The 6751-nt window shown below is 38.5% G+C and overlaps 1 non-coding gene across 1 annotated transcript; it reads left to right on the top strand.

Moving 5' to 3' along the window:
- Positions 1–2579: 2579 nt before the first annotated feature.
- Positions 2580–2683, top strand: LOC148554093 (small nucleolar RNA R71). Its single transcript, XR_015892673.1, has one exon. It is a non-coding gene; the product is annotated as a small nucleolar RNA R71 (small nucleolar RNA).
- Positions 2684–6751: the final 4068 nt, after the last annotated feature.

The following is a 6751-nucleotide window of genomic DNA, read 5'->3' as shown; positions in this document are numbered from 1 at the left end:
GGAGAAGAAAGGGTTGTGTTGTGTGAAAATGAAGAAGGAATGAGTGGTTTATATAGTGGAGGGAGAGGGGTTTGGGTTCGGTCATTTAGGGTGGGTTTGGGTGGGAAAGAGATTTTGAATTTGAAGGTAGGTGGGGTTTATGGGAAAGTGTGGATGGATGTGAGTGGTGAAGAGGTGATGGGGAAGAGAGATTGAGGTGATTGGTGAAGGGTGTTTGGGGAAGAGGGTTATTGGGTTGTGTGAGGAAGAAGAGAGAAAGTGAGTTGAGGTAGGTGGGGATCCTATGGGATCCACAAATCCTGAGGTGATCCTGTGGGGTCCACAGATCTGGAGGTGTCAAGGATTTCACATCCCTGCACCTTTTAGGCGTGTAAAACGCCCTATGTATGCAATCCTGGCATTTAACGCCACTTCCATGCTTGTTTCTGGCATTAAACGCCACCTCCATGCTTGTTTCTGGCGTTAAACGCCCAAATATAGCTTGTTTCTGGCATTAAACGCCAGCTCTATGCTTGTTTCTGGCGTTTAACGCCAGCTTTCCTCTGGGTGCAATCCTGGCATTTAAACGCCAAACTGCTGCTTGTTTCTGGCGTTTAACGCCAGTTTCATGCTCTATTCTGGCATTAAACGCCAGTCAGATGCTCCTTACTGGCGTTTAAACGCCAGTAAGCTCTTCCTCCAGGGTGTGCTGTTTTTAATGCTGTTTTTCATTCTGTTTTTGATTTTTCATTAGTTTTTGTGACTTCACATGATCATCAACCTAATAAAACACGAAATAAACATGAAAATAAAAATAATATAGATATAATTAAATATATTGGGTTGCCTCCCAACAAGCGCTTCTTTAATGTCAATAGCTTGACAGTGAGCTCTCATGGAGCCTCACAGATATTCAGAGCATTGTTGAGACCTCCCAACACCAAACTTAGAGATTGGATATGGGAGTTCAACACCAAACATAGAGTTTGGTTGTGGCCGCCCAACACCAAACTTAGAGTTTGACTGTGGGGGCTTTGGTTGACTCTGCAGTGAGAGAAGCTTTTCATGCTTCCTTTTCATGGTTACAGAAGGAGAATCTTGAGTCTTGAACACAAGGTAGTCCTTATTCAGTTGAAGGACCAACTCTCCTCTGTCTACATCAATCACAGCTTTTGCTGTGGCTAGGAAGGGTCTTCTAAGGATGATGGATTCATCCTCATCCTTCCCAGTGTCTAGGATTATGAAATCAGCAGGGATGTAAAGGCCTTCAACCTTTACTAACACGTCCTCTACTTGTCCATAAGCCTCTTTTCTTGAGTTGTCTGCCATCTCTAATAAGATTCTGGCAGCTTGCACCTCAAAGATCCCTAATTTCTCCATTACAGATAGTGGCATTAAATTTATTCTTGACCCTAGGTCACACAGAGCCTTCTCAAATGTCATGGTGCCTGTGTTACAGGGTATTAAGAATTTACCAGGATCCTGTTTCTTTTGAGGTAATTTCTGCCTATCCAATACATTCAGTTCATTGGTTAGCAAGGGAGGTTCATCTTCTCAAGTCTCATTACCAAATAATTTGGCATTCAACTTCATCATTGCACCAAGGTACTTGGCAACTTGCTCTTCAGTAACGCCTTCATTCTCTTTAGAAGAAGAATACTCATCAGAGCTCATGAAAGGCAGAAGGAGGTTCAAAGGAATCTCTATGGTCTCTAGAGGAGCCTCAGATTCCTTTGGTTCCTCAAAGGGATACTCCTTATTGATCACAGGACGTCCCAGGAGGTCTTCCTCACTGGGATTCATGTCCTCCTCCTCCCTTGTGGGTTCGGCCATGATTGTCAACTCAATGGCCTTGCACTCTCTTTTTGGATTTTCTTCTGTATTGCTGGTGAGAGTACTAGGAGGAGATTCAGTGACCTTTTTACTCAGCTGGCCCACTTGTGCCTCCAAATTTCTAATGGAGGACCTTGTTTCATTCATGAAACTTAAAGTGGCCTTAGATAGATCAGAGACTATATTTGATAAGCTAGATGGACTCTGCTCATAATTCTCTGTCTGTTGCTGAGTGGATGATGGAAAAGACTTGCTATTGCTAAACCTGTTTCTTCCACCATTATTAAAGCCTTGTTGAGGCTTTTGTTGATCCTTCCATGAGAAATTTGGATGATTTCTCCATGAGAGATTATAGGTGTTTCCATAGGGTTCACCCATGTAATTCACCTCTACTATTGCAGGATTCTCAGGATCATAAGCTTCTTCTTCAGAAGATGCCTCTTGAGTACTGTTGGATGCAACTTGTAATCCATTCAGATTCTGAGAAATCATATTGACTTACTGAGTCAATATTTTGTTCTGAGCTAATATGGCATTCAGAGCATCAATTTCAAGAACTCCCTTCCTCTGAGGCATCCCATTACTCACAGGATTCCTTTCAGAAGTGTAGATAAACTGGTTATTTGCAACCATGTCAATGAGTTCCTGAGCTTCTGCAGGCGTTTTCTTTAGGTGAATTTGATCCACCTGCAGAATGGTCCAATGACATCTTTGATAGCTCAGACAGACCATCATAGAATATATCCAGGATGGTCCATTCTGAAAGCATGTCAGAATGACACTTTTTGGTCAGTTCCTTGTATCTCTCCCACGCTTCATAGAGGGATTCACCTTCTTTCTGTTTGAAGGTTTGAACATCCACTCTAAGCTTGCTAAGCTTTTGAGGAGGAAAGAACTTGGCTAAGAAAGCCTTGACCAGCTTATCCCAAGAGTTCAGGCTATCCTTTGGTTTAGAGTCCAACCACATTCTAGCTCTGTCTCTTACAGCAAACGGGAAAAGCATAAGCCTGTAGACCTTGGGATCAACCCCATTGGTCTTAACAGTATCACAGATCTGCAAGAATTCAGTTAAGAACTGAAAAGGATCTTCTGATGGAAGTCCATGAAACTTGCAGTTTTGTTGCATCAGAGAAACTAGTTGAGGTATAAGCTCAAAATTGTTTGCTCTAATGGCAGGGATTGAGATGCTTCTTCCATGTAAATTAGAATTTGGTGCAGTAAAGTCACCAAGCATCTTCCTTGCATTGTTATTATTTTCGGCCATGTCTCCTTCTTTTTCGAAAATTTCTGTCAGATTTTCTCCAGAGAGTTGTGTTTTAGCTTCCTCTTCAGAGTCCTTTCAGGTTCAGGACCAGGTTCAACAAGAATGTTCTTATCCTTGTTCCTGCTCATAAGAAAAAGAAGAGAACACAATAGAAAATATGGAATTCTCTATGTCACAGTATAGAGATTTCTTATGCAAGTATAAGAAGAGAAGAATATAAGAAGGAGAAGAGAAAAACTCGAACACAGAGAGGAAGATGGTGTTCGAATTTTTGGGTGGAAGAGAAGTGTTAGTAGATAAATAAATAAATAGAAGGAGATGAGAAAGAGAAGAATTCAAAAATAAAATTAAATTAAATTAAAATTTAAAGTTAAAAATTCAAAAATTGAAACTTGAAATTAAATTAAATTAAAGTTTAAAACAATTAGTTAATTAAAAATGAATTTTGAAAAAGAGGGAAGGGATTTTCGAAAATTAGAGAGAGAGTTAGTTAGGTAGTTTTGAAAAAGATAAGAATCAATCAAAAAGTAAAGTGGTTAATTGAAAAAGATTTGAAAATCAAATTTGAAAAGATAAGAAGTTAGAAAAGATTTTGAAATTAAATTTTGAAAAAGATGTGATTGAAATTTATTTTGAAAAAGATTTGAAAAAGAAATTTAAAAAGATTTGATTTCGAAAATTAAAGTTGATTACTTGACTAACAAGAAACAAAAAGATTTGATTTTAAAATTTAAAAATTGAATCTTTCTTACTAGGCAAGTAACAAACTTAAAAGTTTTGAATCAATCACATTAATTGTTAGTGAAGATTTTGAATTATGAAAAAGATTTTTGAAAATTAATTTTGAAAATTTCGAAATTATGAAAGAAAAAATGAAAAAAATTTGATTTTTTAAAAATATTTGAAAAAGATAGAATTTTTAAATTGAAAATTTGATTTGACTCATAAGAAACAACTAAATTTTAAAAATTTTTGAAAAATTCAACTCAAATTTTCGAAAATTATGAGATAAAAAAGGGAAAGATATTTTTTATTTTTGAATTTTTAGTGATGAGAGAGAAAAATATCAAAAAGACTCAATGCATTAAAATTTTGGATCAAAACAAAAGATGCATGCAAGAACACTATGAATGTCAAGATGAACACCAAGAACACTTTGAATGTTGTGATGAATATCAAGAACTTATTTTTGAAAATTTTTAAGAAAAGAAAAATATGCAAGACACCAAACTTAGAAATTTTCAATGCTTAGACACTAACAAATTGAAAATACATATGAAAAACAAGAAAAGACACAAAACAAGAAAATATGAAGATCAAACAAGAAGACTGGCCAAGAACAACTTGAAGATCATGAAGAACAGATGATGAATTTTCGAAAATTAAAGAAAATTATAAAAGCATGCAATTGACACCAAACTTAAGAATTGACACTATACTTTTATGATTTTATTATTATTATTTTTTTTTTGAAAGAAAGGGAGCTCAACACATTTAGTGGAGCATACAAGAACCAAAAGACAGTTTTGTAACTCCTATGTTATCTTCGGCATAGCCATCAACAACATGGGTTACCTTTCACACCACTCTCTAAAACAACAAAACGTCCTAGCAACACAATCTACCACTGTCGCTGCCTTATTCTGAAAAATCACCTCATTCCTACATAACCAGATGTTCCATATAACTGAGAAGAAACCCACTAGCCATGTTTTTCGCACATCTTTTCTTAAATTCATCGTCCTCCAGCTCTCAAAATGTTCTTTTATGGAACCTGGGCAGCTCCAAGCAAGACCCACATGACTTAACCATGCACACCACACCTGCCAAGCAAATTCACACGTAACAAACAAATATTGTACAGTTTCAATTTCCTTACTACACATAACACAGATGTTATCACTTTGTTCAATGATGCCTAATCTGCTCAAGCGATCCTTTGTATTCACTCTGCCTACAAGTACAAACCAAGTAAACAACTCTACTCACGGTGGAACCATTCCTTTCCATATTCCATTTGTGAACTTATAGTTGAGGACATCATCCGTCAATGTCTATACCTGCAAAGCCTGCACAAAAGAGTTAGTAGTATAAACGCCTTCCTTATCAAATTTTCACACCACTCTATCTTGTGTGTCTGCTATCAGTCTCACAGCATGCAAGGTCTCAAGCATTTGGTTCAAACTGTCAGTCTCCCATTGTCGGAGTTCCCTCCTCCAATGGAAGTTCCAAACCCACTCTATCCCATCCCAAAAACCACACTCCCCAATCACGGATCCCTTATTATCTGAAATCAAGTAGAGTCTTGGAAAGGAGTCCTTCAGCTTCCCCGACTGTAGCCATGTATCGTCCCAAAATCTGGTTATTCTGCCATCTCCTACTTCCATAGCCAACTCATCAATCATCTTTTGTCTTACATGTTGCTCCTTGATTTGCAAGTTACAAATATCCCTCCACGGACCCCCTTTTGCTGGTATAGCTTGAGTAGACAATAACTGCCCAGGGTTTAAATTATTGCATGAGCACACAACCTTTTTCCATAGAGGACACTCTTCTTTAGAGAATCTCCACCACCATTTAAACAACAATGCGGTATTACGAATCATTGCATCTCCCACACCTAGTCCTCCTAACTTCTTCGGTGCCTGGATCATCTCCCATTTTACAAGAGCCAGTCCAGGTCGTCCGTCATCCTTCCCCCAAAAGAATCTTCTTTGCAATGATATTATTTTTTTTGCCACCGTAACTGGCATTTTATACAAGCTCAAATAGTACGTAGGCAGACTATTGATCACGGATTTGATGAGAACCAGCTTTCCCGCTTTGCTTAGTACCTTTGCTTTCCACAAGCTCAGTTTCTCCTCCACCTTATCTATTACTGGCTTCCACGTTTTTACCAGCCTCGGGTTTGCACCTAGGTTAATTCCCAGATACTTCACTGGTAGATTCGCCGCCTGACATCCTAACAACCTGCATATTTGGCTGGCCCACTCCTGACTGCAATTTACCAGTATCAAACTAGACTTGTCAAAGTTGATACTCAATCCTGACATGACCTCAAAACACCTCAAGAGTCTCTTATAGTTTCTGACTGTCTCTTCCTCAGGTGGACAGAACAAAATAGTGTCATCAGCAAACTGGAGGTGAGATAGCTCTACATTGTCCCTGCCTACTAATAGAGGTGCTATCCTCCTGTTTCTTACCGCTTCACCTATCATCCTGTTCAGCACATCTACAACGAGCACGAATAGAAAGGGTGATAACGGGTCGCCTTGTCGTAGCCCTCTTTCCATCTTGAACGGCTTGGAAGGAGCCCCATTAACCATTACAGAAATAGAAGCTGATCTAATGCACTCTGTAATCCATGCCCTCCATTTTCTACCGAACCCCATCTTTTCTAGCACAATGTCAACAAAATTCCATTTGACTCTATCATAGGCTTTCTGGAAGTCCAATTTTATGATAGCTGATGCCTTCTTCTTCATTTTTAGCCAGTGTACAATTTCACAGGCTATTAATGCTCCATCGTGTATTCGCCTGCCCTTGACAAATGCACTTTGTGATTCTCCCACTAATCCTGGCATTACGCTCCTCATTCTTCTTGTCAACACTTTTGATATGACCTTGTAAATGCAACCGACCATACTGATCGGTCTAAGGTCCTTTATCTCCTTT

The sequence above is a fragment of the Arachis ipaensis genome, chromosome B7 (assembly GCF_059453495.1).
Source record: "Arachis ipaensis isolate K30076 ecotype BB chromosome B7, ASM5945349v1, whole genome shotgun sequence".
Classification (NCBI taxonomy): Eukaryota; Viridiplantae; Streptophyta; class Magnoliopsida; order Fabales; family Fabaceae; genus Arachis; species Arachis ipaensis.
Note: the sequence above shows the minus strand (reverse complement) of the source record. Positions and strands in the feature narration are given on the sequence as shown.